This window comes from Python bivittatus, unplaced genomic scaffold (genome assembly GCF_059951505.1).
Source record: "Python bivittatus isolate LINGU-HERP-01145 unplaced genomic scaffold, Pbiv_v1 ctg000480_np1212, whole genome shotgun sequence".
Taxonomy (NCBI): Eukaryota; Metazoa; Chordata; class Lepidosauria; order Squamata; family Pythonidae; genus Python; species Python bivittatus.
Genome location: NW_028277075.1, coordinates 84,066,382 through 84,077,350, shown reverse-complemented (window position 1 = coordinate 84,077,350; position 10,969 = coordinate 84,066,382). Strand labels below are relative to the sequence as shown.

The following is a 10,969-nucleotide window of genomic DNA, read 5'->3' as shown; positions in this document are numbered from 1 at the left end:
CGCCTGCGCCGCTCCGGCTCTGCCCACCCCCCTTCCCTCCTCTCTATTGTTCAGACCTGCTTTCTGGACGTCCTCGCCCACCCCTCTCCCCAGTTTTTTCCGGCGATCCCCCTTGCTCTCCTCCGCTGCCCCTGCGGGACTCTTTCGCTCAGCCGCGCCGCTCCCCGCCCGCCAGAAAGACGAAGCACGCCAGCCGAACCCACCCGAGGTGGGAGAGAGAGAGGTGACAGCTCAGTGTTGGCGGAGCCCCGTCGCCGCCGCCGGCTTATTGCTGAAGGGTGTCCCCAGTGCTCAGCCCATTCCCGCCTCCTTTGAATTCTCATTGTTGCAAACAGCTTTGGCAGGACTTCCTGAGAGGAGCAGGAAAAGAAGGGCGGAGTGGGGCGCCGCGTTCGCTGAGAAAGGGAAGCCGAGCTTTCGGGGCTTCCTCTTTCAGACCTTCGGAGTGTTGTGGCCACCTTCCTCACGCCCGGCTTCTCCCCGCAGCCCACCTTTGCCTCCCGCCCAGCTGCCCTTAGATGAGTCGCCTCCATTTACAGAAACAGCAATTAACGCCGTTTCTTTCTCGGGCGGAAGAGTTAAAAAGGGGTGGGGGGAGGCGAGGAAACGTTCAGGTGCTTAAGGACATTCACTGGGGACATAGCTAGGCAGAGGGCGGGGCAGGCTCCTGTTGAATTACAGAGAGAGGAGGGGGCGTTTCTTGCAGACTTCGCTTGGGTAATTGTGGCAGACTGTAGTATCAGGAGGCTTCTAAACAGTAATTAGGGGCCTTGACAGTTTCCAGAATAGGACTGGAAGTTCCGTTTTTGAAGGTGTCCAAAAATGTTTGTCCAAAAAGAAAATAGATAAAGGGGGGGGGGAACACCCAGTTTTTCAACAAGTGGTTTTGTTTTTCTCCTTCACGGAAAGGATTTTCCGTGAAGTATTTCCATCAGTGTGCATTTCAACTGAGAATCCATAAAAAAGATGCCTATAAAATCACCACTTTCTTATTTACCTATTATATTTATATGCCTTCCAATTATTTCCCTTTTTTTCTTTAAATGTTTACAAGGGCTTGTCATATTCAGGTTTCAGAATGGTGTACAGTTATAGCAATGGACAGAGGGAGATATAATGGGAGAAGGGGATTGGAAGTTTTTAACAACATTTCAAAGCCCATTGGAAGCCAGGTTTTCAGATTGCTAGAGACTTTGGGCTCAGGCTGATGATTTTATTTTAAATCATTATTTATTAAATTTACATATAATCAGAAAAAGAAGCAAGGAAAACTATGGAACATATAGAAAAAGCACTGCAAAATTGGCAAGAAAAATTGAAATGGGATTGTTATTCATCTGCATATTAAAATACCTTATCTCAGTTTGAAAGTTGAAATCAGTGTTAAAACAAATACAAGAATTGGATTATTGTACAGTAATTGACAGCTTTAACCAGTATGTTTCAATAAATCAATCATCAACTGAGAAATAAAGAAGAAAGGGTTGAATATGGGATAGAGGGGATTTTTTTATGATATAATCTTAAAGAGGGAGGAGGGATAATAAATTGGTTTGTAACTGCTATAAAGAAGACCGGAAGTCGTTTCTTTAATTATCTTTTTCTTTTTCTTTATTCTTTATTTGTACTGTTCTCACACTTTTCTTTTATCTTTTTTTTCCCTTAACTTTCCTTTATATATGTTCTTATGTTTATCTTTTATTCATGTAAAATGTTATAATCTTACGTTAGAACTCCAAACTATAGATGTGGTATGAACCGTTTGGTAAAATTATAATCCAAAAATTATTTCCACTTGAGTTAAATTCTATAACAGATTTGTTTTTTAAAGATAAAGTGAGATGGGCAGCATATACACATTTGAAAAATAAATAAATTAAATAAATAAATAAGTTTTGATATTGACACATATTCTCATAACTTCATTTATCATTCTTCTACCTAAGGTATTATTTGTACTTTCCAATAAGAAGCATAGAGTATTCCAGCAACTGTTATCACATAGAAAGCCAGTTCAGTTTAAAGGAATATAAGGTTTAATAATATTTAGTAAAAACATGATGGGCTGAAAAAAAATCTACCTTTAAAATTGTTTCATTCTATTATAAACCATTTTCCAGAATTGTATGTTTTTAAATGCCAAGTCCGTCTATACTGAAGCTATCTTACTCCACAATTTAATCATAGATGAAAAAATAGACCTGACCTATATTATTGAAAGTTGGGTGAATGAGGAAAGGGAGTGCCCTTTACTGAGATATGCCTGCCTAGGTTTGGAGTATTGCATCAGTCTTGACTCTCAGGTATGGCCTTGGGAGACAGGAGGAAGAGCCACAGACTAGACAACTGTCAGATAAGCGGCAGCTGAGTCCACAGAAGGAATGGGGGCATGGCAAACCTCTCAAACTTAAAGATTGATGTCAGCCTTGCTGACATCTTATATCAATTTGAAATTTGATATAAGGTAGTCCAGACAAGAAGCACACCCAGAAGTACTAGCTCTAACTTTATTGTAAGGTTATGTTAACAGAATCTTGCAAGTCTGAAAGTACATCTCCCCCACATACCATCACAGTGGCCCTTTAAATGCTCTTTTGGCCCATCACTCCGCAGAAGGGAACAAGTTGCCTTAAATTGGGCCACCAGATGGCAATCCATAGTTGCAATAAGAATGGAAAAATACTTTGTTTTCCCCCTCTCATCACATGATGTAACCCTTAATAAAGGGATTAATATATCCAGTATTTTAGTACTGTAGGTGATTTCAATCTGCAGTCCTGGGGATGGGATCAGGATTGGCTTGGGATTTCATGGTGGCCATGACAATCATGGGGTAATCCCAGCATCACAGATCTGGCACACAAGAAAGGCTTGTTATTTATACCTAAGAATATCTGAGACATAAATTGGGGGAGGGGAATATAATATCTAGTCCCTTGTCATAGACCAATCACTTTCTGGTAACTAAGGGGCTGATCAGCATCACAGCTCACTGCAGGGAGGTTGGATGCATTTGAACAGCCGAGCCCAGATGTCTGATGAGCCCAACTGCAAACCCCCCAGCACCTTGAGTGGCAATTCTGCTGAAAGCTTGATGGACCTCTCAGATAAGGAAGCAACAAGAGCTCCTGACAGTCAGCCTCTTTTTTTGGGACAGTCCCAGGTTTAGTGAGGAGGTCTGGGAGATGAAGGCTCCAAAGAGAGGCTGGGAACAAAACTGGCAGAAAATGAGCAAATCTGACTGGACACAAGTATATGCCTACATCTGGGCCTACATTGTGGTAGTGAGGGCAATGAAGTCGACCTACCCCTCCACGTTTATGGTGTCCATGGAGTGCCATCCAGTGACCCTTTCTAAATTGACCTGGACCCTTTTAGGGAAAGGGAAAGATGGATTGGAAGCTATTAGAGGATGCTGTGACAGGTTAGTGGAACACTTTGCAGATAAAATCACTTGCATTCACTGGGTTAGAAGCCAGCTGGATGCAGTTGGAAGAGGTGGCCAGGACACAAGCTTGTGATATCACCTGGGTAGAGTTTGAACCTATTATTCATGAGAAAGGGGACAGAGTCCTTGCTGAGCTGTGGACTAGGTTCCTATTTGGCTTGTATTAACTGCCAGAGAGGGGACAGGGAATTCAGGCTGTGGTGATGCCCAATTGGAGGAGGGGGAGATGCCAGAAATCCTTAAGACTGCTCTGGTAGACACCCCTCTTGAAGGGGCCAACCCTGTATCTTGCCATACTAGGCAACTATAACCAAGTCTCCAACCTCCTTTTTTGGAGAAGGTTGTGGAAAAGGCGATAAGGCGGCAGCTCTGGAAGAAACAAATTGGTTGGACATTTTTCAGTCAGAGTTCAGGCCCAGGCATAGGACAGAAACTGTACTAGTCCTTATGGTAGGACTCAGATTGCACATCCTATTGGTCCTGCTCAGTCTCTTGTCAGCTTTAAATACCATCAACCTTGGTATTCTTCTGCATTAGCTGCATGACTTAGGGGTTGGAGGCACCCTGGTGGTTCTGCTCATTCCTGAGCAGGTGGTTCCACTCAATATGGGGAATGAGAGGTCAAGCTCTCAGGCATTCTGATATGAGGTGGCTCAGGACTTGGCCCTCTCCCCCTTGTTATTTAATATGTGCATAATCTCTGGGAGAGGTTATGGTTTGGGGTATGCTATCATCACTATGCAGATGATGCCAGTTACACAGCAGTATCCTAGACTGAATAGGAGATATGGTAGAATCTTGACCTGGCCTGGAGGCTATAAGGGGCTGGATGGGAAAGAACAGGTTGAGACTTAACCCAAATAAGATGGAGTGCCTGTTTATCCAGATCCAAATAATTCTAGAATCATTTCAACATTAGCTGTTGATGAGGTTGTGCTCTCCCAGAAGGAACTGGTCTGTATCTGGCAGTTCTCTGGACTCACAGTTCCTTCTGGAAAAGCAGGTAGGGGCTGCAGCCAGGAAAACCTTTGCCCAGCTTTGGCTGGTGCACTTATTATGGACATTCCTGGAACAGGAAGCACTGTCAGCAATCACACCCTTGTCACCTCCTGAATGGACTACTGTAATGCACTCTATTTGGGACTGACCCTGAAAACAACTCAGAAACTTCAGCTGGTATAGAATGCAGCCTCCTGTGTACTAACAGGAACATCTCACTATGGTCACTAGAGAGGAGTGCCTTTGAAGAAAATATGCAGCAAACTTTGGGAAAACGAACTTAGCCTGGGAAAACAAGAAGGCATGAGAAAAAAACTCAAGACTGCTCTACCTTGGTTCTCTTAGGTAAGCAAGGGAGGGAAGGAGAAATGTTGTCAAGCTTTGAGGTTCTGTTACTATAGCCTATATCAATACAGTAGAGCTCTTGTGGTGTCTGTTTCCTGACCTGGTTTACCCCAAAAGACTGGCAGTCAGTATTTTGGACACTATATTTGTTCCATGTAATTTCTGAATGCTATTCAAGGTGCTATTAATATTATATAAAATCTTACCATGGCTTTGGCCCTAGATATCTAAGGGGCCATTTACTTTACCCTAAAGCATTGCAATGAGTGAGAGCCAGTTTGGTGTAGTGCATAAGGCATTAAGTTAGAAACCAGGAGATGGTGAGTTCTAGTCCTGCCTTAGGCGTAAAGCCAGCTGGGTGGCCTTGGACCAGTCACTCTCTCAGCCCCAGGAAGCAGGCAACAGCAAACAACTTCCGGAAAACCTTGCCAAGGAAACTGGAGGGACTAGTCCAGGCAGTGGCCAGGAGTCGAAAACAAACAAACAAACAAAACTGAGCTGAAGGCCCACACACACAAAGCATAGCAATGCAGAAACCATGCTAAGACTTCCTGTCCCCCACAAAGAACAGCAGAAGAGGACTTGGAAACAAGACTTGTCTGCCAGAGCTCCCTTTCTGTGGAATTGGCTCTCCCAGAAATATGATCAGCACCCTCATTGTTAATATTGAGAAAAGGTGTGTTGTTTGAGGGACTGAGATGAGGGAGATGGATATACCTCTGGGTGCTATTGATGAAGTTGTCATTGTTACTATGATTTTTATTTTTCTGTGCATTGCATAGTTTCTTATTGTGTACTGCTTCTGTAAGCTGATTAGATTCATTGTTTGATTGAAGTTGCATAAAATCATTTATTTATTTATTTTTATTGCTTTTATTGCATATAAAACTAGAAAGAAAAATAAACAATACACAAAAGTATAAGAAATAAAAACATACATGACATATATTGACAGATACATATACATACGCAAAATATAGGCATTGCAATGAATGGTAACCATGTGCCATTATAATCATCCATAGCTAATATATGCTGATAAATGATTCATTCATAAATTGCTAAGGGCATCAATTCTGCCGACCCAATGGGCCATACGCTCATCTTTCCAATGCTGAAGACTAAGCCTTTTAACTATAAGTATGCCATTTTCTTTGCTCAGATGTCAACTTCCATGTGATAGGAATAATATTGAAAATATTGAATCTTGTCTCAGAGTTGAGTTAATACTTGTGATAAATTCCTCCCCAAACTGAATAAATATAGGACACTGTACAGCGGCATCTTTAGGATTTTGCTTTCGTTGAAAGCAGCATTGCAACATAAGCCCTGCCCCTTTGGGACATGCAAGCAGCATTGTAACAAATATTAAAAAGGGGAGGGGCTTACATCACACCATTGCAACACTGCTTTCATCAGTCTGAAATCCCATCCCATCCCGTTCCCCCCTGCAGACAACACTGATCCTGAACTAACAGATGTTTGAATGAAGCATTAATCTCATTACATCTCTAAGAACATGACAATTTACTCAAGCTTTTTCTATATACATGCAATGGGGTACAGTAAGTCCAAAATATTATTTTTTGTTGAATAAGACTTAATCTAAGATCTGTTGATGTTTTAGGTACTGATGTCAACAGTGCTTCCTACTGTCTAGGCAAAATAGAATCTGTAAGTAAATGAGTAAAGTACAATAGGATCAGCGTCATAACTACACATTAAGAGGCAGAAAATAAATCCACAGAAACAGCACTGAACCAATAAAAGGCTTGAATGTATAAAAATAACCCAATATCTAAAAACCAAGGTCTTTTCTTGGAAACGGTTTCTCCAGAGTGAATTGCCCCTACTTTTTTTTTTTTTTTAAGACAGTTTTTATAGAACCCTGGTACATTTCTGATAAGAAAGGCACTCAGAAAAACACTTTTAGCAGAAGATTAAAAACACTCATGTTTCTACTTTTTTTTTTAGGTTCCATTCTGTGTTGGGTGTGACTGTGCATCCTCTGTTTACACATATTCACAATGCACATATATAAACATGCACAGGTGGAAATGGAACTGACATGATCTGTTTTCAGACATGTGATAGACTTTGGACTGTGCTTCAACAAATGGGGAACAACTGCTTCTGAAGAGGGTAATAATTACTTCAAACAATAACTGAAGTCCAATACAGGTAGTCCTCGACTTACAACCACAATTGGGACCAGAACTTCTGTTGCTAAGCAATGTGGTCATTTTGAGTCACGCACAATTTTACAACCTTTTTTGCTGTGGTCGTTAAGCAAATTACTGTGGTCGTTAAGCAAATCACATGGTCATTAAGTGAATCCAGCTTCCCCCATTGACTTTGCTTGTTGGAAGCCCCCTGGGAAGGTCATAAGTGCCGATCACATGACCCTGGGAAGCCGCAACTGTCATAAATACATGCCAGTTGCCAAGTGCCTGAATTTTGATCACATGACCACAGGAATGCTACAATGGTCATGAGTGCGGGGACCAGTCGTAAGTCATTTTTTCAGCACCGTTGTAACTTCGAACAGTCGTTAAACGAACGATTGTAAGTCAAGGACTACCTGTATTATTAATTTTATGTCTAAGACACCCCCCCACAGGCAGTGGCATAGACATTATAACAGATTTTTTTTAACATAGTGCTAAGAAAGACAGTGTTTGGTGCATAAACAGAAGCTACAGAAATGGATGATAATGACTGCTGATAAATGTGAAAAGCAGGAGTAATTTTGGTCTGCTTCATTCATCACACTAACCTATGATTTGTTGAATTAACCACACTTGCTTGAATAAACTGCAATTGGCTAAATTCGCACAAACAATAAGCCACAGCCAACCAAGCCACATTATTTCTTACTGCAAATCCAACCTGCAAAAGGCACAAACTCTCATACTATTTAGACATATCTGAAAAGTATGTTACATAAAAATAATCTATGGAAGCCAAATGCAAGCTATGGGGATATGGTGTCACAAAAGTATGATATAAAAATAGTTTCAGGCCATGTTCACATGACACAATAAATTGGGAAGGGGGAGGGGAGAAATCAAATGCCATTGGAATTCCAAGAAGGGAATGTATATAGTGAACCAACTGCCAGGCCAGGCTGGGTTAAACTAGCCCTTCACAGAGCCAGCGATACATAGATTCAAAATAGTTCTTCACCAGTCAACAGTGTCATGGGAACTATTGACCCTGGATTTAACCATAGGATCTTCTAACACTCTGAATTGAGAGACCAAAGGTGTTTCATCCATCTGTCAGCAACTCTTTTTTCTCTTTAAATGTGAAGTACAACACAGCCCTGTTACTAACCCTACTCCCAGAGACTAAACAGAAGTTCTAGAAAGACCCCACAAAAAGAGGGTCTCTCTAGGCCAGTGGTTCCCAATCTTTTCTATGCCCCACACCCCTAGGAAACGTTCGATTAATGTTCACACCCCCTACAAAAGTAGTATCACATTGGAAGATGGAGAAGTCTAATATCTAATGCGGGTGAACAAATTGAACTTCAAAAAATAAGCTTTTAACTCAGTGCATAAAATTGTTGCACCCCCTGAAATTTCATCTCACACCCCCTGGGGGTGTGGGCACCCCAGGTTGGGAACCCCTGCTCTAGGCACTCCCTTTCTGTAGCTATTTTGTTATTCTCCCCCCTCACTGTCACATAGAGGTGGAAAAAAAAAACAGAAATGGGTGAAAGAGAGGTAAGATACCACCACCCCAAATCTGTTTGCAATGGAACTGACCCTAATCACAGCACCTTGAATTTTTTTTTCTTAATGTTTTCACTCCAGTTTTTTTTTTTTTTTTTGGAGGGGGGGAATGCATGATGTGAATCTCTTAACTAAGAGAGGGGATGACTGGGTCATTCATTTCAGCCATAAAGATAGTTAAATGGTTGTATTTGACCTAGGATCCTTAGGAACAGCTTCCCAAAATCTAACTTGTTTGCTTGACTACCACAACAATCAATCTCAAAGCTGGCAACTTGGATATAAGACATGGTTAGCATAAACCAATAGAATTAAAGGCAAGGCATTCACAGATTCTGCTGCACTATATATGGAATCAGATTTTGTATTCAATGGGGCAGAAGGTAAATCTCTCTCTTTCTCTCTCTCTCTCTCTGAGTGTATAATTGGATATCTTTATGCCAATTGTCTCTGATCTGGTGCCTTCCAGATGTGACTGCCCTCAGTTCCCCTAATCCCTCATCCAGCATATGGAGCAAATAGTTCAAGAAATCAAATGGGGGCACTGGTTATACACTGGAACAGAACAGAGAAAGTAAGACTAGATCTGGGAGACTGTGTAAAGCCCAAGTCAGTCTTAGAACTGAGTAAAACAAACATGCTTGTTTAGCTTACCTTTCAAAGAAAAACCACAGGTACCCATCCTCAATGGCAGATACAAAGTTCAACACTAATAATAAAATGGATTCAGTGAAGAAATAGATTTTCTTCTGTCAAGTGAAAGGGCATTTCAGGGATATTCTGTGTTTCTTGGTATAATTAAATCTAACTGACAATGCTGCAGAACAGAAGTAGATACTGATATGTAGACCAGGTAGAATTCCAGGTAGAATTCCAGGTAGAATTTGGTATTCTGACTAGCTGAGCCCTTTTGGAGGTGAGAACATTCCAGGACATTCCATCCACTTTCTCCATTTTCAAGTATCCTTGGAAGTTAACCATCCAGACTGTAGATTAGCAATCAAGATGGTATTTTAACATATCAGTGGTTCTCTTAGACTATCTTCACCTCTCTTCAGTTCAGTCAATGGAGAATTACAAAACAACAAGACTCTCACCATTATGCAGTCCTCCAGGGTAGTATATTTGTTCCTAGCAGCTTATCAAGAGTCTTCTCTTCTCTTTTCTTCTTTTTCCCTCTTGGACAAAATGGATTCTTGCACCAAGATGTCAAAGTACTGTCATCAGATAAATTTTGGCAAAAATTAAATGCAAGGAAAAGGGAAGTTCATGCCTCTAAACCCAGGGCTTCTTTAGTTTTGGCTTAACATACTGGATGAATCTAATCACTGGATTTGTTCACAAAACTATGGTTAAAATAAAATATTGCAGATCGTTTGATCTAAACCATACCCATTTAGAAATGTTCAATGCAGAATTCAGTATGATTGACTTCATAATGGTTGCAACCAAAGCCTTTGAGCATTAAAATATCCAAGAAAAAGACTGTTTCTGAATTCTTTTCAGGTTTATGTTTTCACACTATGCCTCTCACCATGCTCCTATAGAGAAGGAACACATTATTATTATTATTATTATTATTATTATTATTATTATTATTAATGTACTGAAACAGTATCCCACACTTACATTATTTCTCTAAAGATGCCTTCAAGATGTGTTAGACTACAGCTCATTTAATTTCTAGTGTCAAACTACAACTTCCATAATTCATAAATGGCATGATAATTGGCTTTCCCAGCTTAATGACTGAGAACATAGCCCAACAGATTTAGCAGGTGGAAGGCTAGGGGGAAATGTAGCCAATTCAGAGCAAGGGTAACGTTTCCTCTATTAAATTGCCCTCACACAGAATGAATAGAGGAGGAAATTAATGCAAAATTTTAGAACAATATTAACATGCTGTCTTACAAATTATAGGATTGGGGGAATTCCATCCATTCTGAATAAAATTGCAGAATTGGCTGAACTAATTAAAATATGTGGAATTTATTCAAAAATGAGTATATCAGTTGTGCTGTGAATCTTGATCCTTCTACTAAGTTCTCATTATTCCTTTTTTTTTTTAACTGAATACTGAAATGTTCATGGAAAAAGATGGCAAGATAATTTTTTTTGTTGAATCAAATCTAAATAAGCTTGACAGGTCTTTAACTAACATCAGCAACTCAAGATCCTGTGCAAAATATAAAGCATGGTTTGCATGGTTTATTGAGTATAGCATACTTAGCTGGTTTCACACAACATGCTAAAACATAAACTAGAGGTCAATCAGACAGCACCAAAAAAGTACCCGGAACAATTTCACCACATATATACTATAATCAGATACAAGTTTGGGTTCACATATTGTGCTAAGTTATTACTTGCTTTAACTGTGATTCCTTGAATAAGCCACAATTGCTGGGTTTCTGAAATTATAATTAATGCTACCAATAAT

General features: G+C 40.4%; 1 long non-coding RNA gene across 3 annotated transcripts in view; it reads right to left on the bottom strand.

The window, feature by feature from the left end:
• Window positions 1-5,681: 5,681 nt before the first annotated feature.
• The window catches only part of LOC112541318 (uncharacterized), a 65,363-nt gene continuing 60,075 nt past the window's right edge, over window positions 5,682-10,969 (bottom strand). For 2 of the 3 annotated variants that reach the window (XR_015797181.1, XR_003085335.2), the window contains one exon: window positions 5,682-10,070. This is a non-coding gene — a long non-coding RNA (uncharacterized LOC112541318). The remainder of the gene's footprint in view (window positions 10,071-10,969) is intronic. The other variant, XR_015797178.1, reaches the window with a different exon arrangement.